We start from the raw sequence: 22,645 nt of genomic DNA, 5'->3' as shown, positions 1-22,645 counted from the left end.
CGACCTTGTCAGTGTGATTGCCCTCAATCCTTGATTAATCCCAGAATCCCGAGGTGGTCTGGAAGAGACCTCAAATCCCATCCAGTGCCACCCTGTGCTGTGGGCAGGGATATCTTCCACTATCCCAGGCTGCTCCAAGCCCCATCCAGCCTGGCCTTGGAGACTTCCAGAGATCATGGGGAAGCCACAAAATGTTAAGGAGCTGCCTTAGAGATTCCAGGGTGCAGCAAAGCCCAGCGCTGCTGAACTGGAATGAGCAAGGGAGCCCCTCTGCCTGTGTGGGAAAGGAAGGGGAAGGTGTTAATTGTTTGTTTGTTTGTTTGCTGCATCAGAGGAACTTTGTCTCTGCTGGGAACCTCTTGCAGGGGCTTTGGAGAGCAGCTAGAGGCCCAAACAAATGACCGGTGAACCTCAATTAGGAAGCTGTGGCAGCAGAGCTGGGATGAGTCAAGTGCCAGTCAGGATCTCCCACCCTGTGGATGTAAGCCTTGCCTGAGCTGTGCTGGCTCATACTGGGAATAAGCACTGGGAAATAATGCTCCAGTAGGAATTTGCATCGGTGGCATCAAGATTGCAATCTTAGCCTGAAGGAGAACAGAGGAATCCTGGACTTTCTCCCAGTTTTCCTTGGAACTTCAAACAATGCAAGCTTGCCTGTCCTGGATGATTGCCTGAGGAAGGGCCATGGACTGCTGTCCTTCTCCAGCCTGTTTTGTCTGTCATCAAACAATGCCCTGCAACACAGAAAAAACCAGTTCTGGTTCAAATAAATTCCCTGGAATAGTGCAGTCTGAAGGGCAAGGAAAAAAGATCAACAGAAGGAGGTTCAAAGGGAAGAGCCACAAAGGCTGCAGCTGTTTTCTGTCACTGAAGTGCTCCCTTATTTTTTTAAATTTAGTTCATATGCTTCATTTTCTAACCCGAACAAACCATTTGAGGTAGTGAGAGAAGAAAGTGAGGTAAAAAGGCAAAGCTGACTGATTAAAGCTAGTGGAAAGATTTCTACGAGCAGTTTGGGAAAGATGCAAGGAGACAAATACTCCTGGTAAAGCATTTTGAGGAGCCATCTCAGTAAGAGTAGTGAGTCCTTTCTGAAGTAAATTAAGAAAATTTGCTTAAGAAATTATGCTTAAGAACTGAAATGCTGCTCTGGTTGAAGTGATTTAATTAGTGGGAGACAAACATACAGCCACTGCTTTTACCAGTGCTTGTTATTAATTTGGTGGTTGGTCAATCAGATTTGGGTAGGAATTTGTGCCTAAAATAGCTTTGTTTTTTCCAGAAATACACATTAGCACACATTTCTACTTGAAACCAACCCAAATAATTCAGTGTTTAATGGCCTAGGGCCCAGGTTTTAAGAAGGAAGGTGTAAATAGCAATGCCTGAGGATCTGGGAGGGCCATGTGATAAGGGTTGGTGCTACGATATATCCATTTTCCAGACTTCTTATTGTTACTGGGGAACCTTCCTGCACAGCCAGGTTGTTGCATTCACTTCATCCACGTGCTGATAGCTGTATTTACTTCATTCACTCGGTTCCTTCTGTCATGTTTTAAATAGATAAAAATACTCCTTTGTTTCCCATTCGAAATCTGCTTCAGTGTCCAGCCATTGGAGGGTTTTTGGTGATTTTTTTTTTTCTTTTGGGTGAGAGAGACAACTGCAATCTGTTCATTGCATTTCCTGTGGTGCTTTTGACAAAAACATGAATACTAATCCCAGTGTGAAGAGTAATCTGAATGGCTGATTGCAACATTTCCAGTTGCCCCCTCTGTACCTGGAGGAGCAGGGCTCCTGGCTCAGCAGGTGCTGTCTTCCACAGGGCACTTCCATGGTTGATTTTGGCAAGAGGGAGAGAACTCCTGTGATCTGATGGTCTGGGTGGGCTGGGAGCTATCCCATGGCAGTGCTCCATAGGGATATTGTGAGCTGTGTGCCATCTCCTAGCACCATGGGAGTGTGGAGCTCCAGATTTCTCTGATGGCCATAATTCACAGCCAGCAGTTCCACCGAGATATCAGCGTGTTCCTTGGACTGGCAGCTCCAAACATGGCTGGGAGGACATTGGGCAGCTTTGTGCTCCTGCCTTGCAGATCTTGCTGGGAACTTGGCCTGTTTGCAGGGTGTTTCCCCAGTCAAGCAAACACCCTGCTCCCATCACAGGAGCTGTGCAGACTCCGGGGATGGGTTTTACAGCACTGGGAAGGTGGCACCTGGATTATGGGTTGGAGGTGGGCTTGGCAGGGCTCGATTTGCAGCTGGATTTTGATCTTGGAGGTCTTTTCCAACTAGGATTCTATGATGACGATGATGATTATTATCATGATCGTAGAGAAAAAGAATCTTTTGCTAAAGAGAGAAATCCATTATGGCCTTTTGGGACTAGGAGAAGAGGCAAACATTGGTGTGGTTTTAAGTGAGCTTTCATTAAACTGTTTTTTGAGTGTTTCCTCTAAACAACAAATATTTGAGTGTATTGAGTGTGGCTGCTCTCCTAGGTTACCTTCTTGAGCACTATGGCAGATCCTTTTTCCCAAGATTCTCCCCTGAACAAAACTGTGCTTCACCAAGCAAACTCAGTTTATGAATTATGAAGTTATTGGGTTTTTTCTCCCAGTTTTTACACTTGGGTAATATCCAAGCTTGATATAACTTGGGAACCTTTGGTTTCTGGTGGTGTGTTCAACAACACAAAATAACTTGGGGCTTTCTTCTCTGCTCCTGTCTGCAAACAGAGATTGCAAGTTTGAGGAAACTGTTTGTGAGGCAGCACAGTGCAAGTAATTAGAATATGGTGTATTTAATTTTCCTTGTTGTACCTAGAATGTGTGCAAACTAGAAATGAAACCCACACTAATGGAATTAGGTTGTGACACTTCAATGCCATGTGTATGACAAGGAAAAATGAACAACTTGATGCAGAAGTAGATTGCCATTGAATTTTTTTTTTTTTTTTGTTCCTGTCAGAGAAAGGGGAGGGAGATAGATGTGTGAGCACAAGTTAAATTCAAAGAAGCACTGACTGGTTTCTGAATTCATTTAGCTTATGGAGCTTCAAGTTATTTAACATTCACAAATAGGATCTTTAAATCTCTCAAGAGCAGTCTGAACTCTGTTACTCAGATGTCCACTAGAATGAATTTCTTCATAATAATGAAATTGCTGCAGTTTTGATAGTCAAGGAGCTTTCCAAGACTCTCATTTTACTTAAGTTGCTGGACTTTTTCCTTTCTCGGTGCCCAATCAATCACAGAGAAGATGATAGTCTTCTTCAGCAGCCTTCCTTTACTATTTTTTCACTTTTTTTTTTTTTTTTACTACTTCCTGAGAGCAATGCCTTTCATTGGGATAAAACTTTCAGTTTAGAAAAGATAAATCTTTTAACATTAAATGTGAAACAAGGTTATTTGCATAAGTCCTTATACCTGAGGAAGATCTGGATAAATGCACCCAGTGAGTTTCTGATGGTTTTGGTTTTTAAGGATATACAGCCTTGAATAAAATAGGATTCATGACTGGTGAACCACAGGGCTCGTAAAATTCACTTTGTGCTTTGGAAAACTCCAGGGAATGAGATACTGTGAAAACCCAGCTGGAGTAGGAGAGGAGTGCACAGCCCCAGGAATTCCCCAGCAGCCTCTGTGGTGTCCTTGTGCATGGCAGCCCCCTCGGGAAGCAGAGGAGTGCGGGGAAAGGCTCCTGCAGGATGGTGTCTGTCCTCTCTGCAGTTGCTCTGGATTGATCCAGAGGTTTGTGTGGATGAGGGAAGTTCAGCAATATGGCAGTACAGCAGGATAGGAAAGCTGGCCCCCATTGTGGCCTTTTTTCATCTGGGAAGGAAGCTGAGGGGACTGAAGCTACTGAATAGATGAATCAGGCTGCTCATGAAATTCATAATAGATGGAGGCTTTGTCCACTGGCACTGCAACCTGCTTCCCTTTCAGCTTTAGTCCTTCCTGATTATAACTTCAAACAGCAGTGAGGCAGTGGAAGACACTGCCTGCATTGCCTCATTGAAGGGAAAGGACAGAGGATTATTGAAATCCCTTAAAAAATGCTATTTTTTGTGGGGGGAGGGTTACAATGATCTCCCTTAGAGTCTTTGACAATGTTCCTATTCTAGTATCTTTGAAGGCAGATTACCAAAAAAAAAAAAAAAATTGTCCAACTACTAAGGGAGTCTCAAACCAAAGGGATTCATCCATCAGAAATATGGATGTTATGTCCTGTTGCCCTCCCACAATTTTCAGGATGGTGACAAGTTTATGACTTGGGCTGCCAGCCACAGAGGATGTCATTGAGGGCATGAAATTCCAAGTTCTTTCCAAGGATATCCTTGTATAACTCCTGTGGAAGAAATGAGCAGGTTATTTTGGTGGCACAACAGGGAACTGTGATGCCAAGGCTACTGCAAAATGAACCAAGTCTTTTGAACCATGCACATCTGATAAAAGTGGGGACTTTTTGGGTAGAAATGGATCTGTTCAGGACAATTGTGGGCTGGTTTGAAAGTAATTCTGAACTGAAACGAGGCTGGCGCTGGTTGTGCCAGAGGTAGCCCCTTCATGCTGAGAGGAGGTGGTGGCTTGGTGGGGACATGTAAAGCTGGAGAGAAAGTGTCATGTAGCTGGGTAATTTTTCTCGTCCTAAATTTGCACTGAGTAACCTGAATGTTGCTGTAGAATTCTTCAGTCCGTGTGTTTTAGAGTGAAGCAAGCTTTTAATTTGGTGTTAAAACCAACAGCTACAGTTCATGGAATCCCAGACTGGTTTGGGTTGGAAGAGACCTTAAATCCCATCCAGTGCCACCCCTGCCATGGGCAGGGACACCTTCCACTGTCCCAGGCTGCTCCAAGCCCTGTGCAGCCTGGCCTTGGGCACTGCCAGGGATCCAGGGGCAGCCACAGCTGCTCTGGGCACCCTGTGACAGGGCCTCACCACCAAAAATTCCTTCCTAAAATCCAGCCTAATGCCCTGCTCCTGTCCCTGTAGATAAATGTCTCTCCCCGTGTCAGTAACATCACCTCGCTGTTGGAACACTTGAGGTGGTCTGGGAGATGTCCAGGGTCCTGAAACGGCAGAGCTGAGGTCACGCAGCAGGGAGAGAGTCCCTGAGACAGGAACGCATCCTGAGGTCCACCGAGAAATGTGTCCAGTGGGACTGTGAAATCATGGAAAGAACAGTTCCTTTCCAAAACAAAAACTTTGGAGATTGGTTCATTGCAATTATCTGTGTCCCTGTAGTGTCTGCTGGAATTCTGCTTTTTGGGATTTCATGGGAAGCCACCTTCTGTCTTCTGGTACAAGTGAATGAATGCACATGCTCCAGGTCTTTCCAAGTAGAGAGGCATTTATTTGTAATGCAGAAGAATTTTTTTTTGTTTTGTTTTATTAAGCACGGTTGTAGAAAAAGCACACAAAAATTTTAATTTTAAGACTGATGTAGATCCATCTTGTCAACCAACATTTGTTTGCAGTTCTTGTACTGCTATATATGATCTTTTAGTAAAATCAATTGCAGATTAATATTACATGGGAAATTAAGAATAATTAAATCCATCACCGAGGTCCCGTTGTGAGCAGACAGCCTGAAACTCTTGTTAATGTGCTGGTTTACTCACAGAAAGGCTCTTTCCCTTTCACTCAGCCTCCTGATCAAATTTTAACAGGAGGTTTGACATTTACATGACATTCACATCTGTAGGAACACTGTTTCCTTTTCCCCACTGCTCCGTTTTCTCAGAGTTAACATTCTGCTGGAAGCAGTGAGAGGGATTGCAGAAGGGAGCCAGCAAGAAATGATCACTGTAATAAATTGGTTGTGTTCTCCAGGCTGGCTACAACTATTTCAGCCTTCTGGAAGGGTGGGGAAAAGGCTTTAGCCCACGAATTGGTGGCAGTTTCTGTGGCATTATCCAACAGATAGCCTGGTCATGGACCCCTTGTTGCTTTTAGCAGAAGGAATTTTGCAGGGTTAGGAATAACGTGCTGCTTGCTGATGATATGGATTTTGTGGTGGCTGTGGGGCTCAAGAATCTGAGGAGGAGCTGGAAATCTGGGGTTAGGCTGTAAACCCCGCAGGGAAGGATGAGGGTGGATGATGCTCTGCCTTGCTGAGCTGTCTGGAGACTTTGGAAAAGGGGGCAGGGATGAGCTAGGGGCAGTGTTGTGCCCACGGTGTTGAGGAACAATGGGAGCTCCAACAGTACTTCCCATTTTACCTGTTTTTACAGCTATATTCACTCGTGAGTTCTCAAGTTCTCTCCAGAGCCTCCTAAAAGCCATGGAGCCACTTTTAGCTTTGGTTCTGCTCAAATCAAAACTGATACAGGGCTGTGTGTTCCATGGGCATGCAAGAGTGGATTGGTTTTCATGGAAAATGGGGGCATTCCTGTGCTGAAGATGTTTTGTTGCATGCAAAGGAAGAAGGGCATGGAAACATGGAGGCTTGGATGTGAAATCTGAAGCAGGCACTGAAGGAGTGCAGCTGCCCTGAGCATGACCAATACCAGCCTCAGAAGGATTAATCTACATTGCCATTTAAAATAAAGCTTTATGTGCAGGTGTTTCTATTTCCCCAGTCTGATGGCCACAGCCTTTCTGGGGAGCTGTATGCCAGCCTTGCCCTGCTGTATGCTTTTTAATAACTGGGTATATGATTCAGTCTTGTTTTCAATTACATCATAACAGTATCATGTCTGTCACGTGGATACAGAGGTTTAATTAGCAGCCTCTCTACTTTAAAAAAATGCATCCAAATGGAGCTACTTAAAACCAAAGCTCCAAATTTCCCAGATCACAGGGTCTAGATTTGTTGGCAGTGGTTTGTTCTCCTGTGGTTAGCATGGAACCATTTACATATTTTAATTGACCCATTCTTATATAATTTCAGGCAGGCCATGGACTTGAAATTTTGTTAAGAACACAAAGTGAGCTTTGCTGGTAGGTTTCAGGATATACAATCAGTTTTTCCTTTCTTCTCCCTTTTTCAATCTCATCGCAACACATAGCAAGTGTATTGTTCCATTGCTGTGGAACAATATTTCCTTCCACAGAAAGTTAAAAAAAACCAAAAACAAAAAACAAAACAAAACAAAAAAAAAACCCCAAAAAACCACCTTTGTATACTTAGGAGAAGTGTCAGAGCTCCAAGAATTGGCTGCGTTGTACAATGGTGTCAGCTGGGAGGTGGTGAAGCACAACTAATGAATTTTGGACTCTGAAATCAGTTATAATGAGGAGCTCAGAACCTGGAAAATTATTTTTGAGAGCTGTTAGGAACAAACCCAGTGCTTCTCACCTGCAAGGCTGGATGTTGACTCCAAGGTAGGCAGGCATATCTGTAATGGCAAAAGATTGGTCATTAGATTTTAATCTGCTGGGATTGATGTGCATCCTGGCTCCTTTGGAAATGGGTGGAGCTAGGGAGCAGGAGGTAAAAACTGCATCTTCTCTCTTCAAATATGTTCTTAGGTGGTGGTCCACAGTCTTGTCCCCCATGTTCTGTGCTATCCCTGCTTTTCAGTGTGGTTGTATCAGCTTCTTCAAAGAGTTGCACTGCTTTTTCAAATAATGCAGACTTTAGCTTCTTGTTTTGTTCTCATATCAAAACCTGATTTTTTTTTTCCTTGGGCTTAAAAAACAAAAAAGAAAAAAAAAGAAAGAAAACCAAGATCTTCTGCTGTTTTTTCAACAAGGTTATGAAAAAGAAAATGTGGAACACTGGCCCAAGACAACCTTTAAAGCAGAACCCTAGGTAGGGTCTCTCCAAGAGATCACTTGTTACCAGCCAGCCTCCTGTCCTGGGCTCCTCCAAAAACATTTCTGATGGCTCTGCTCTGATCACCTGTGCCCTACCCTTGGTGAGCTCTGTTTGCTTTCTGCCTCTAGAGTGGTCATTTAGAAAATCGTTTCCTTCAAGTGCTCAAATAAACAAGTGGCTTTGTTAAAATTCTCATGGGAATTCAGTGCTTGAGGGGACCATTGAGCCTGCCTGGCTGAACATTCCCTCTCACAAAACAAAGCATGTCATGGGTAATATTCCCTCTTCTCAGCCAAAGGCTGATTGCTCAAATTACTCTCCCTATCTCTTACAATTTATGCTTATTTAAGACCAATATTTCCGTATTTGTTATTGTGCCAGCGTTGTCCTTTTGCTGAAGTAGTTTCTTGCCCTTTTTGGTGTCTCCTGCTTCCACAGCCTGTTCTGGACAGAGGGATTATGTTCTCTTTTTTTGCTTGTAGTTTCCCAGAGAGAGCAACCTCTCTGTTGTGAGACCTGCTTTGCTCTCAGCATCATCAAGAGGTGTGAGCAGAGGTTTCATCTGGGGCTGGAGGATTTTCTGCGTTTAACGACTTGTTAAATCAAGAAAAAAAAACCTCGGTGCTTTGGAGCTGTGTGGGCAGTGTGCAAATTTGCAGTTCCCAAGGATTAAACCAAACGATTTCCCCTAACATTTGTAGTGAGGAAAGTGTGGCTTCTGAGGGGAGCATTGCCAGAGAAGAGTTCAGCAGGAACTGCAGAGACAGGGAAGGGGAGAAGGGTAGGTCTAGATCAGATATTAGTAGGAAGTTCTTCCAGTTCCTCACCACCTTCACAGGGCACAGGGCGCCCAGAGAAGCTGTGGCTGTCCCTGGATCCCTGGAAGCGTTCAAAGCCAGATTGAACAGGGCTTGGAGCACCCTGAGACAGTGGAAGGTGTCCTTGACCATGGCAGGGGGTGGAATGGATGGGCTTTAAGGTCCCTTCCAACCCAAACCATTCCATGATTCCCAAATGCTGCTTAGGGAAGTGCTGAGAAGAGCTGATACCCTCCCTTCCCTGATACCCTCCCTTCACTCTCTCTCCAAACAGCCTGCACAGTGTAGCCACTTTATGGAAAATCTGGGCAATTCTCCTGTTCCCAGCCACCCCAGTCTCTGGGTGTGTGGGACATCTCTGTGTCCCTCCTTGGATGAAAGAGGCAGGACCAGTTATGCTGCAGCCTTGCCTGGTTCAGGGCAGTTCAAATGCTTTGGTGTGGGGCAGAGCCTGAGCTGGTGCTGTGACCCATGCACCCAGTCCAGCTGGGCAAGTGTCTGATCATAATTCTGTGGGATTTGTTGATGTGGGCATAGATCCATCCCTGCTGGGCTCTTGGGAGAGTTTCCAGGGCGCATCTGGTTCTGGGTAGGCTCGGTTGTGCGGTGCCACGAGAGCACGGGCCAGCACTGGGCTGGAGGGTGTCTGACCTGGCATGAAAGCTTCACCTGCTTTGTGCTCACGTGCAGTGTAATTTAGAAATGTTCTGCCGAGCTCTCAGCACTGCAGCCTGGATCCCTGGTGGTCAGGGCTGGAGCTCGAGCCTGCTCCCATTGGAATCAGCCTTTAGGGAGGCAGCAGCAGGCACTGTGCTTTTTTCCTGGTGCTCTCCTGCAGGATCCTGCTGTCTTCTCTTGAGCATGTAGAGCCAGCTGCAGAGGTGTGTGGGTAAGGAAATTTTCTAGAGCCTCCAACACCTGGAGGCAGGCACAGCTTGGAAGCTCCAGAGGAACAGGCTCAGGTATGACATTTTATTTGGGTAGGCAAGCACCCATTACTCTCCTCCACACTGCCAGGGTGTTTCTGCAGGCCTGGGGAGCTGTGTTGGAGCCTTTTCCCTTTGCATTTCCATTCTCTTTCCCCTCACACCAATCCTTCAAGTACTATTTTCTCTGGAATATGTCCCCCTTAGGATCTTGTACCAAATAACATCTCTGCAGTTCCAATGAGGGGACAAACATCACATCAGCTTTGTTTATTTCTGCCTCAGTAGGAATATTTTGAGAACCTGTTGTATTTGCTGGATGTCTGTGGGTCTTGGGCAGTGAACTCCTCTAATGTTTGCCAGTTCTTCACTGACTTTTGCATTTTTTAGCGTGGTCTTTCCTTCAAAAACTCTGTGTGCAGAGGGTTCAGACGTTTACACATAGCTGCTCAGAATTTTTTTTTCCCAACAAAAACCTGTATTCCCTATGCTGTGACCAATTATATCCTTCATGTATTAAAACAGGTGAGTGTCCTGCAGTGGGAATGGTGGAGCCTTCTGAAGCCACAGCCAGTCTGGCTCTGCCACTCTCAATGCCTTGAATTTGTTCAGTTTTTCTGCCCCTAAGTGGTTGCCCTCGTTACCACCTGTGTACCCTCAATTTCTGGCTAAATTTTGCATGCTTCATAAGGTCCCCCAAAGTTTTTGGGGAACTTTCTGTTTTTAAGACTCTGCTTTTTCCCTCATCTGCCACATGGCTCCATTCCTCCTCTGGTTGGAATAAATGACAGAGTAAGGAAAAGTCACCTCAGCTCTGTCTGCTGCTCCTCTGGCCTCAGGTTTAACAGCTCATTTTGCTCCCACCTCAGCCTTTTGCTGCAAGCCATGGTGACATCCTTCCCTTCATACCAAGGAGGAGGGGATGGAAGCAAATGTCTCCATGTGGGAGCACCACAGAAGTGTAGAAGTGTTTTGGTACACGTTCCTCCCCCTAGACTATTATATGGCTATCACCACTAATTTTAATTTTACTCCAGAGGATTGCATCCAATGAGAGAAGAAGGAATTGAAATTCTAAAAGAAGTGTACATAAAAATAACTTTCCCTTCCCCCATTGTACTGGGAGACATCTTTGGAGAACAGTGCTGGTGGCTCCACAATTTTAGGGAAAATCTGAATTTAAAAAGCTCTTCCCTGACAGCTGTGCCCAAATGCAGGCTTGCCTCTGGCTTATTACTGCTCCAGGATGGCAATTCCAGCCTGGCAAATAGGACAGATTGACGAATACAGGAGCCACAGATCCCTCCTCTTTAAACTACATTACCAGTTAGCATCAGGGTCACCTGGACCCTTCTCAGCTTTCCCTCAGTTATTGCTTCCAAGAGCGGAGCATTTTTACAACCTTTTAATTTTCTCCATATTTTTAAAACCCTCAAGAAGCACTGATCAGAAGGACCATTAACATCAGCTCTGGACTAATGAGGAGCACAACTTGTGTGCTGGAGGAATCGATTTGCTGAGCTTCAGTTATGTTTCTCCCTTGAATTCTTTGTGCTCTCCCTTCAGCTGTGCTGGCTGTTTACTCACAGAACACCCGAGTGAGGAGAAGATGAACTGCTGGGATTCTGCTGCTCAGGCATTGATGCATTGCCTCTCCCTTTATGTTCTTTAAATGCCAGAAATCCCCTGCTTTTATTTAGAACATCTTTTTAATCTCTTCTTTCATCCATGAAGAAAATGAAGAGCTGAGTTCAACAGTTCTCCTTTTTTTTTCCCCTGAAGGTGTTTCTTTCCCTTCAGGGGCACCTTTCTGGTATGTTCCATCTCTGAGAAGAAAACAGGCAGAATTTATCCCATATTTGTGTATGAGGATAAATTCCCTTAGTTTTTTTGATCAAGCAGTTTCATGTGGGTACTTCATCAGGATTTCTGGGTTTTGAAATAGTTATGAATTTGTCCTGACCTTCATTTTATCTGTGTGACATTAGGAAAAGAAAAGGATCTAAATTAACAGTAACAGTGAATAATGCTGTCTAAATTGAAGAACAAAATGGAAGAGGATAAACCATCAGTAAATGCACTGGTAAAATGCCCTGAAATAGGCTGCTTACCTTCTTTTTGTGATGTATTGCCTTTTCTGAGCTCAGACAAATACTTATTCCTTAAAAGCTATTTCAGATTCATTTATCCTTGCAGGATATAACTTTACCCTGTAACGTCTCTTGTGACTAAACTATTGTTTTGGAGGAAAATACATATAGAAAAATAACATTAAATTTAAAATTTTGCTGCCACATTGTGAGGTTTTTTTTTGTTTTTTTTTTTTTTTTTTTTGAGGTAGGAGTTGGAGCAAAATGGTTTTATGATGTCTGTGCTAAAGCAGAACCAGCTGCTCCTCCTGTCTCTGCTCCCAGGTCCAGCACTGGGTGGTTTTGATGCCTTTCTTACATTGTATGTGAAACCCAAATGGTATTAAAGCCTCTCTTTCCACATTCGCCTGTTCCCAAAACACATTCTCATCTTAATACTGGGTTAGAGGACAGATTCTGGAGAAACTCTGCAGAAAATAGTGTAAATCCTTTGTCAGTCATGTTTTCTACATCATGTGTTCAAAGACATGTTAGGCTTAATTTTCTTTTTTTTTTTTTTTAATAAACTAGTTCTTAGGATTGCATTTACTTTTTTCCCAAGTTGTGTTGGTGTAGTTTATATAAACTGTGGGTGCTGGCAGTGTGCAGTGTTTTGTACTTCTCATCTTGGAATTAAAAAAAAAATAAAAAAATCCTGGTCTTTGACTATGAAATAATTAGAAATTACCAAAAGTTGGTCAGGTTGGAGCAACCTGGTCTATAGGAGGTGTCCCTGGCCATGGCAAAGGGTGGGACTGGATGGGCTGTAAGGCCCCTTCCAACCCAAACCATTTGAGGGTTCGAGAAAAAAATAGGCTTTTTAAAGAAGTAGCTTATTATTGCTGAGTTCTCTCCTTACTTACATCTCTATTTCAGGATGTTCCTTTGCAAAAGAATTGGGAAGAGCCATAATTCTCTATGCTAGATGTGGAACACTTCCACCTTCTTATGTGGTTCAGAGAAAGAGAGAAAAATGCTGCTGTTGCTGCTAAGTGTTAGGAGGGACCACAGCTCAGGGAAAGGCAATGTAGCGACAAAGAAATTAAGTACAGCTTCAGAAAGTCAAATGTCTTGTTAAGTCTGGGCAGAAATCAATAAGAGCTTTTGAGAATGGTGGTATTGAGCATTCTATTTTGAGAAATACTTGTGTCTCTTGGAAAACCAGAGCAAATGGCTACAGCAGTGATGCAGATAAATTTTGCAGTGACTTTTTTCTAGCTGTGCACATTGGGAAGTCAGGGATGTCTGTCCTGCTGTGCTTCTCCAGCTGTGCTGGGGTTTCCAGGCACCACTTGGCACATTGGCTGGGTGTTTTTGGGGGATGTGTTCCTGGTGATCTCTGCAACTGACTGGAAGGAGGTTGTGGTGAGGTGTGGTCAGCCTCTTCTGCAGTGTCTTGTGAGAGGACAAAAGGAAATGGCTTCAGATTGTACCAGGGGTTGTTCGGATCAGGAATTAGGTATTAGGTATAGGTATTAGGAAAAAAAAAAAATCACTAAAGGAGTGGTCAGGCATTGGAATGAGTTGCTGAGGGTGTTAGTGGAGTCACAAGAGATGTCTGGATGTGGCCCTTGGGGATGATGATGGTGCTGCTGGGGATAGGGTTTGTGACCTTACAGATCTCTTCCCTCCTTGGTGACTCTGACCAGAGCCCTGTCTGCGAGCTGTGCTCACCCTGAGCCTTGTGGGGACTTGTCCCCAGGTCCCCAGGCAGGTCACTGCAGCTCCCAGGACCTGCAGGGTCTCCAAGGTCTGGCTGCCCTCCCCCACCCCATTAGCAGGGCTCTCCTGTTACAGAGAAGTAAATGATCCTGGTTTTTCCATTTTCATTAAAGCTCGGCTGTGACGTCAGTTTTGACGTGGCCCTGGTTGAGAAACGTTGGGTTTGAACCACTGAAAATACTGATCCTGAGCAGTTCTCCAGCTCTCTGCTCTCCTGTCCCTGCTCACACTAGAACTGCTCTGTCTGGGGATTTGGCCAATGCTGCTCTGAGTGGAGAACAGGAGAAAATCCTGGAAAGCAGCTGCATTTTCCCAGTGCTGTGGTTACCCACAGCTGCTGGGTTTGCTGTTTGATGCAGTGGCAGCTCCTCTCTGTGTGGAGGCCCCATCTTCTCGGAAAGAAGTGCTCCAGGCTGCAGGAGGGCAAGTAGATGAATTGAATTTTTGGGTTTCGGTGATGCTCTGTGCCCTTTGTGGGAGGAATATCTACATGTCTGCAGCAAGGAAACTTGTACTGGGAAATAAGAGCAAATTGTGCTGAAGTCAACTGAAATAGGAGCTGGACTTTGTGCCAAATTGCAAACTGTGGGTCTCTCAATCATTCCTCTGCAGAGAGCAGCCTATAACAAAGATCACTTTGCTGTGAGACCCACAGAAAAATATCTGTTCTCTTGCACTTATATCAGTTAATGATTCAAATCTGCTGATGGCTGGGAGTATTTATTTGCTGTGAAAAGAACCTGCTTATGTTGCACTGAGTGTCACGGTTGACTAGCAGGTACCAGGCTTGTGTGTTAGGGATGTAAATGATCCTGGGACATGCATTATTGACATGTCCCACTTCCAGGAGCATGGCAACCTTTCCTGTGGGCTTCCAGGTGAGCTGGGAGGAGTTTGATCCTGAACCTGTGGGTTTACATTGCCAGGCCAGGTAAGATGCTGGAGGGCACTGGAAGAGCCTGGGGGGCTGTGGCAGGGGAGCCAGCTTTACTCCAGGGCAGAAACCTCAGGGCTCAGGGCTGTTTGAAGATGAGGTTTCACTCAGCTTTTCCAACTGTGGCAGCAGCACCCTGTACCTGGCTGCCTTTTCAGCATGGAGGGCAGAGCTGTTGCATTAGTTTTGCTTTTCTTGTTGTTTCCTCCCATTGGGGGGAAAGACTTGCTTTCAAATGAGCAGGTGTATATTTTCACAAGCCCCAAGCATTCCTTTGTGGATGAAAGAGTTGTAAAACATCTGAAAGCTATTTTCTTTGACATGAGCTTCTCTATTTAAAGAATGTGGGGAATAATTTCTTATTCAGGCTGAAGCAGATGAAATTGTTACAATGTTCTGATGTAATGGGCTGTATGAAATGGATATTTGGGCCTTTCTAAATAAAATGCTTCTGGAACATGTTTGGAGCTGTGAACTGACTCAGGCTGAACTATAGGGAGACAAATACATAGAAATACCTATGAGAAAGAAAGGAGAATTTCCTACAATATACTGGCAAATGCCTGCTAATGTTGAGCAGAGTGTGTTTAAAGGGAGCCGGCCTTTGATTTTGGGGTGAGGAATATGTTGTTTGGTGGTGGGATGTGTGAAGTGGCATTTTGGAGTCCTCATTCCTGGAAGTGTTCAAAAAACATATGGAGGTGGCACTTGAGAACAGGGTGGGGGTGCTGGTTGATCTTAAAAGTTGGACTTGATCATCCTAAAGGTTTTTAAACCTTAATGATTCAATGGCTGTGCAGTGCTGCTATTAAGAATTATGTAAATCAATAATGCTGGTAGATGGTTGAGCTGTTTACTGGGGGAATTGCACTTCCCTTCACAGGGAAATGTTCTTAAAATTGGATTGATTGGAATCTGTGCAGTGTTTTGGTGGAGTGAGGCAGAACACATAATGTGTGATATATTCTAGGCCCATTTAGTTTTACAGAAGAATCCTGACTGTAATTGTTGTTAAACGGTTGCTCCACCAGGTGTAATGGCTTCCATGCCAGAAGTTGATGCCATATTTTTGTTTTCTCCTTGCTGTTGCTCCCTGCTGCCCCTGAAGTTTTCATCCCTGAGGGGATGTTGCTGCTATGGTATGAATGTGAGAGAACTCAGGCGTTCCATGAAAAATTTGGGAAGCCTGATAGCCTTAATTAGCATAGAGACCATATGCTTCCAGTCTGGGGGTCCTGTCCAGAGAATGAGAAGCGCCTGATCTTGAGCAGAAGAGGGGATCAGTGTGAGGAGCTGCCAGAGGGGTTGGATTTCACAGTTGGCAAAGCTTGGCCCAAATTGCTGTGTGCTGTGCACCCTCCCCCTTCCCCAAGGCTGCTCAGTGTGGAGCACCAAGCCTGGAGTCTGGATCACCAGGGCTGCCACCAGCAGGGCGTGGGGACAGCCACCCACCTGTGCTCATCCACCACATGGGGTGGGGCCATGTGGTACTCTTTTGTCTCTTGCCTCCATGAGGCCTCCTGAGGATGTGTTCTTGTGAACACCCAGGGTGTCACAGCTCCTTTCCCCATGGAAGGGGCATTTTACTGGTGGTCTTTGTCCAAGGTATTGGTGCTTTTTGTCTGCCATGAAGCAGAGAAAGCAAAAGTGTGTTCAAGCAATTCTGTGTGATGCCTTATGTTTTAGCTTTCATATTTTTCAGATTCTGTGCTCCCTTGGTGTGCAACTCTGAGCTTCATAGTAAGTGTTACTAAGCTCTCTTCATAGGGTAGTTAAACAAAACAATCCTTTTCCAGCTTGAGACCAAGGACAGACATTACAGCCTCAGGCCCAAAAAGCATAAACAATGGTGAACCAAGAGAGCAACCCAGGAGGATGGGACTTCATAACCTGAAGCTCTAATTGACCAATTAGTCCTAATATGTAAATGGAGCAGAACTTCTAAAAGTGAGAGGCCTCATGTCTGGTTGTGCATTTTGTGACCATTTTGGGTTCATCTGGCCAGGCTCTTGTGCTGCCCAAGGTGGATCCATTGAGGCCTTTTAATAAATCCCAACTTTATTCTTTAACTCTGTCTGGCCTCTGTTTTAGGGCAGCCCCTCTAGGCATCATGTGTGTTCCCCAAGGTCAAGCCCTGGATTCTGGGGTCAGGCCAAATCCCAGCTCTGTTACTTGAGAGACCAGAGGCCAGTGCAGTCCAGAAGGATGATTGCTGGGCTCACTGTGTCAAAAGAGGCATGAGCAGCAGCTCAAGGGAGTTGATTCTGTCCCTCCCAACGCAAACTACCCAGGGATTCTATTCCTTTCTCCTGGTACAGAGTATTTCCCATAGTGCTGGTGGCCTGACCCTTGTGAGACAAAGTATCAAGGCCTCTGTGTGCTCTGTGTGCACACGGGTTTGTTCAGCTGCACTGGCTGTTATCCAGGGACGAGGAATAAACGAGTGAAATCCTCTGTGTAGGGCTGGCCCTTCAGTATTTGGAGGGAAGAGCTGCTCGAGGCCTTGCTGTGCCTCTGTTGTTCAGAATGGTGGTTGCAGAGCTTCACTGAGGGCAACTCTCCTTTTTGTAAAGAAAAAAGTCTGTATGGAAAGCAGTTCTGGTTGTGCTTCGAAGCACCAGGCTTTTGTTGTTTCACTTTGTGCCCAAATTTGCATTTCTGCACGAATTAGTGCAGGGAAGCAGTACAGTACAGCTGTAGGTGAAGCCACCATGCAGCACCAGGCATTCTTCATACCTTGTTACTCCTTGGCATGGGAGGGGAAGCCCTGCTTAGATGGTTGAGCCTGCTACAGCCCCAACTGCATCAGTTCAGTTAAATCCCTTACTAAAGTCAGGCCAAAGGCAGGATAGCAGCAGTTAAATTTACCTTCCAAGGCAACGTGTACCACAGCGCACCTGAGCAGTCATAGCTGTGCTCTGGTGCCTTGTGTGAGTAACAGCATGGTCCTGATGCTTTGCTGTGGCAGTCCAAGGTGCAGCACTCTCACATTTTACATCCCTTCCCTATGCAACACCACTGAAACACAAGCTGGGATGACTAAAGAAGTAAATTAAGGTGTGTGTAACTGAGCTGGGTTGATGGGAGGTTTATCAATGTGCTGGGAATGATGGGGGGCTGCCCTAAAGGAGGAGAGGTTTGTCTGAAGTGTTCCATCAGTGTTAGAACAGCAATGACTATGTAAATATCTGTATTTTATATCTTTGTATAGACAGATGCACTGTTATGCTGCATTTGGATGATACATGACCTTGCAACTTCATTTGGATGATACATAGCCTTGTAACTCGAAAACTTGTTCACTTTCTTGTGAAGATTATTTCAATTATGCAGTAATCTTGTCTTAATTTGAAAGGAGATTTTTCTCCATCAGCATAATATTTCACATACATGTTAATGTTCATAAGGCAAATATTTCTTACATTTGTGCAAGTAATTTTTCTTTCTGTCTACAAATAATAGTAAGAACTACACTTTAAACCCCATTTTCTTTGTGTTTCTTATTGTTCTTGCAACTGCTTCTTTACTTCAATGTCTTTATGAATAAAGGTAACATTAATGTCAAAGTATTGTTGGGGAAACTCTCTGTTGTACCTTCTGTGATTCAAAATCTGTGTTGTGCTACAAGACAATCCCTTCTTTGCTATGGGGAATAGTTTTATGAGATTATGCAGTGTGGGGAATTTGATTTATCTGCTTTAGAATGTGCAGATAGAAGTAAAACCTGGGCCTAGAGCTCTTAGGAGTAAGAAAACCGAGATGTGTGTACTGAGCTCAGCTCATGGTTTGCTGGTTTGAGCATTTTGGGGGGTGATCCCTCTCTCCATCTCTGTTCTCTCCTTGATAAATGGTGACTGCAGCAGTATCTTTGTGACACAGCTGCTGGTTTTAAATTATGGTTTGATAGACACAGAAATTAACAGCATAAAGGTCTTAAGTCTATTCTCTTTATATCTTTCTGGTGTTGATTTGGTAATTGCAAACTGCAGTTAAAATAACTGACCAACTTGACATGGAGGAAATCGATTCAGAACTTCAATCTTGTGCCTGCATGCACTGTTAACTTTGGTCTGCAGATCCTGGGTGAGACAATCTCATCTCCAGGCTCCCAGCCAGACCTGCCCAGGAGGGGAAGAGCACTGCACAGGGGAGCCTCAATGCAGCCAGAGCAGGAAGGGTCCTTCCAAAAGGCCACACCGCAGGTGTGCACTGGCATCCAAATTACCCCTTCAGCCACAGGCATCTGGGTCTCTTCCCAAGAGAATTCTCATCTGTGTGACTACTTGCATTTTTGGGAATCACAGCATGACAGCCAAGTGGCAAAAATTTTAGACTTCATGGGCTTTCTGGAGCTGGGGACGAACCAGTGGTTGTGGTTTATGTTTGTGTTGGTAGTTTAGGGCCTGGGCTGTGGAGGAGGGGTCTCAAAAGAGTGGGACTGGGGCCTCAGCAGTGGAGCCCACTGAAACCCTCCCTGTGCTGTGCACAGGACCAGAAAAGAGAAGAGCAGTGGCTGAAAAAGAATATAAGGTGATGAGGAATGGGAAAAATGTCTGAAAGAGAGAGCACCTACACAGAAAGTTTAGATGATTTTGTCAGAAGAGCAGAGGAACTGTTGCTGCCATAAGAGGAGATGAGAGTGAAGGGCAATTTAAAAGGAGAAATGGTGGAAAGTGTCTGAAACTATGTAGCCCAAAGTCACAGAATCAGCAGGTTCAGAAAAACCCTGCAAGGTTATAACCCCAGCACCACCAGCATCACCCCTAAACCACATTCCTAAAAGCCACATCCAGACACCTCTCACACACTTCCAGACATGGTGGTGGGAATGAGGTGGTTTAGAATTTCATTCAGCAGAAGAAAATCTGGCAGATGTTGTGAAACTCAGAGGAAATACTGAGGTTTGAACAGAGCACTTGTTTGGTTGAAGAGGGTGTGATGGAATGTGCACAAGGACAGGTGAGACTTTGGTCTAAGAAATGAGTGAGGAGCCTTATATGGTCCAGCTGCTAGCAGGAGTAGCTCCCTGGGGAGCCCCCAGCAGACACAGCTCTGAGAAGGGCAGGGATGTGATTCCTGCAGCTGCTGCCAGAACCCTGCTTGCATTGACCATCCTATACTTGTTTGTAGGAGTTAGAGCCAAGCATCCACGGCAGCTGGGCTTGGCATCCAAAAGGGGAGCAGGAACATAAGAAAGAGACAATTGAGGAATGAAAAATGGCTCTTGGAGTAGTTCAGGGCTGTTGGATGAAAGCACAGAGCCAGGGGCCTCGTGTCAATAGTAGGCCAGCTGGGTAAAGCTAACAAGGCCTAAGGGTAGCTGATTGCATGGAAAAAGCAAAATAGGGAAGAATCAATGTGACTTCTGCAGTGGGAAGCTGATGCTAATGCAATTATTAGAGCCTTTGAAAGGATCAGCTTAGAGGGTATTAAGGAACGCAGGGGAATAGGAACAAAGGTGGTTGCAGTGACAAAAGGTGACTATGAAAAGCAGGAAATGAGAGTCAGCTCTCACAGTGCAGGGAAGTTGGGAGCAGACCTGTGTTGTTCTGCTACTCCTTGTGTATTGGAAAAAAGGAGTATTGGTATGTTGATGATCACCAGTCAAGAAAGAGAGATGAGAGGAGCTGCAAAAGGGCCTTGGAGTATTGAGTGGTTGGATAATAAAAAGGCAGATGAGATTCACTCTAGATAAATGTGGAGTAATGTACATAGGGATCCTAATTTTCATATGAAGCCTGAGCTCTGAGCTGACTGTTATGAATCAGGAGTGAGATCTTTGTGTTAAAATTTTAGGGAGTTCTATGAAATGTCAGCTGGGTGCTTGGCAGCTGCCAAAAAGCTGGCTGAAGGGGTAGGAATTATTAGAAAAGGAATAGAAAACAGAAGGGAGCATTCTATGACCACATAAATCCATGTGTTGCCTGGATCTTTGCACAGCCATCATCCTTCCAGCCTGGAGAGCAGCAATGGAAGCAGTTCAGGGGCTGCTGAAAGGCAGCATCTGGACACAGAATGGAGTCAGTGCAGCACAGCTCAGTGGGAATATGTACTTGTCAGTCTGGAAGGGAGCAGGGGGAGAGAAGGGGAAGAGTTCTGTGCTGGTTTGAGTGCTGTGGACAAGGGGAGTAGAGAATTGCGTTATTTTCAGTGAGTGCCCGGGGGAGTGCAGAGGTTCCCAGGAGCAGCTCTTGGTTGTGCACACCCCGTGAGGGATAGGAGAGAACAAAGGAGTGGAAACTTTACCTGTGCATGTGGAAAGTGGTCAAATGCAGGCATTCCCTGTGGTCAAAGGACTTAAGATGCAGGGTTTGAAGCCTTAGGAGCCCTGGGAAGTCAGGAACACAGTCTTACTGAGGGATTTGTCCATCTGCTCTTGGGCACTGCTGCAGGCTGGAAGAAAAGGCTGCAGAGATCTCTGCTGTGACCTGATATCATTACAAATATCCAGATTTGAATCAGTTTTAGTCAAGTGTTCAACCCAACGGAGTACCTGGGGTTAGTGTTAGACATAACTTCTGAAAGCAAGAGTAACTCACGTGTGAGTTATTTACCTTCAGCTCTTAACTCTGGTGCAACTGTGTCCAGCCTGGCTTATTTTTAGGCTGGAGCTTAAATCACCTAGAAGTAGTGGCAAAGGGCATCCATTCTTGCTGAGAACAAGGAATCCTGGACTGGAAGTTATTTGGAATCTTCAAAAGAAGAAAATACATTTCAAAACACTGTAATCCCCACCCTCCCCTTCTCCCAGCTGCACAGCAGTTTCATTTTGAAATGAAGAAAGAAAAAATAATAATGGTAAAAACTTGCTCTACTTTGCCCACTTGCTTTTCACAACTTTCCTGACTTGTTTTTTCCTCCTGACACTTGCTCTTAAACATAGTCCTTGTCTTACTTCAATATTTATCTACTGGCAAGAAGAACCTACAGCAGAAGGGCAGGACCCAACCTGTGAGTCCTTACTCTGGCATTGTGCTGGACACAAAGAATGCTTGATGCCTGTACAGAACAGAAATTTATTCATGATTTGTGAAGAATAAAAAGAAAAAAAAATACTCTTTGGGTATGGGAGAACACTGTGCTGAAGCTATGTAAGTTAATAAAATAATCATGGGGATGAATTATGCATTTCCACTTGGAAGATGTCTTACAGGTTTTTAGCAAGACAGAACACAGGAGAGGTGAATGAGAACCTCTCCTGGGGAGTGGGAAGTTGCTCATATTGCTTCAGGCCAGGCAGGGGGAGATGACTTTTCACTGCAATGTGCTCCAGCACCAAAAGCAGGGAGCTTCCACTGTGAGTCTGCTGTGATGGGTCTCAGCAGGACACTGCAGGCAGCCTCTTTCTGCACTACAATTTAATGAATGACCCCCTTGATTAGGGAAACAAACCAAAAAACACCACCAAAAGACACAAAAAGATAGAAATGTGTATTAATGGTGAGAAGGATTAACCACGAAGCACCATCTCCTAAATTTTTCTTGTATGCTGCAGCTATTATGTGACAACAGTAGAATTGTGTTATTTGAGTTTCTCAGCTTGGTTTCAGGTTAAGAGTGGCTTTGCATTGATGGAAATAAAAGCTTGGCAGTACCTAAGGTTTCTACTGGAGACTCTGGCTTTAAATTCTAGTGTTGTTTAAGGATTTTTATGGGTTTAACTATTTTAAATATATTTAATATTTTATATTTATATTATTTGATGGGTTTCATTTTTATGGGTCACATTAACCATGGCTTTTGTTTGACTCAGAAGTGCCCTGGTATGAAAATGTGACTTGGCACATCTGAAATGTTAGAGATTTGTTAAAAATAAGTTTTGCCTGGTTAGTTGTTAAATACACACTGCTTGAGTGCAAATGACAATAAGGTCTGAAAACCTGAGAAGAATTGAGACTGTAACTCAAATAATTAGCAGTGATATTTAGAATATCCTCCTAAGGAATGCCTTCCCTTTGGGGAGATTTCCTGGGGTTCCTGTTTGGCATAGTGAATCTCCATGAACTGATGCAAGGGAAAATGGCTGGAACAGGTAGCAAACAGTGGTTTTGCTTCCAAAAATCCCTTGGAATGTTGTAGTACTGCTGGCTTGGCTAATTAATGAATTGTCCGTGGGATGTCCTCCAGGGATCCTTCCCTCCACAGTAACAGAATCAAGTTTGGTAGTTTTTTGTTTCAGACTCTCCTAATAAAAACATCAGGAATCTCATGAAAAACTCCTTTAAAATTTGTTCTTGTACATAACCTTCTATATTTGGAATACTATTAAAAAAAAAAAAAGACAAGGTGCTTAAATGAATATTTTATTTCTGTTGGAAAAGGAAGAACACAATCCTGCCATGGTTTCTGTG

The 22,645-nt window shown here is 44.5% G+C and overlaps 1 protein-coding gene and 1 long non-coding RNA gene across 21 annotated transcripts in view; one reads left to right on the top strand and one right to left on the bottom strand.

The window, feature by feature from the left end:
• The window catches only part of PCDH15 (protocadherin related 15), a 626,487-nt gene that overhangs the window by 5,407 nt on the left and 598,435 nt on the right, over nucleotides 1-22,645 (top strand). For 15 of the 20 annotated variants that reach the window (XM_068197049.1, XM_068197031.1, XM_068197030.1 and 12 more), the window contains exon 1: nucleotides 13,457-13,787. The exons of 2 other annotated variants lie outside the window; for them this stretch is intronic. The gene's annotated coding sequence lies outside the window, so the exon portion shown is untranslated. Of the gene's footprint in view, nucleotides 1-13,455; nucleotides 13,788-22,645 lie in introns of those variants that run through there. 3 more of the 20 variants (XM_068197043.1, XM_068197046.1, XM_068197047.1) reach the window with 3 other exon arrangements.
• On the bottom strand, nucleotides 11,081-13,092 carry LOC137478543 (uncharacterized). Its single transcript, XR_011001628.1, has 2 exons — nucleotides 12,502-13,092; nucleotides 11,081-11,333 (listed from the first exon to the last, which is right to left on the bottom strand). It is a non-coding gene; the product is annotated as an uncharacterized lncRNA (long non-coding RNA).

This window comes from Anomalospiza imberbis, chromosome 8 (assembly GCF_031753505.1).
Source record: "Anomalospiza imberbis isolate Cuckoo-Finch-1a 21T00152 chromosome 8, ASM3175350v1, whole genome shotgun sequence".
In the NCBI taxonomy this organism is placed as follows: Eukaryota; Metazoa; Chordata; class Aves; order Passeriformes; family Viduidae; genus Anomalospiza; species Anomalospiza imberbis.
Note: the sequence above shows the minus strand (reverse complement) of the source record. Positions and strands in the feature narration are given on the sequence as shown.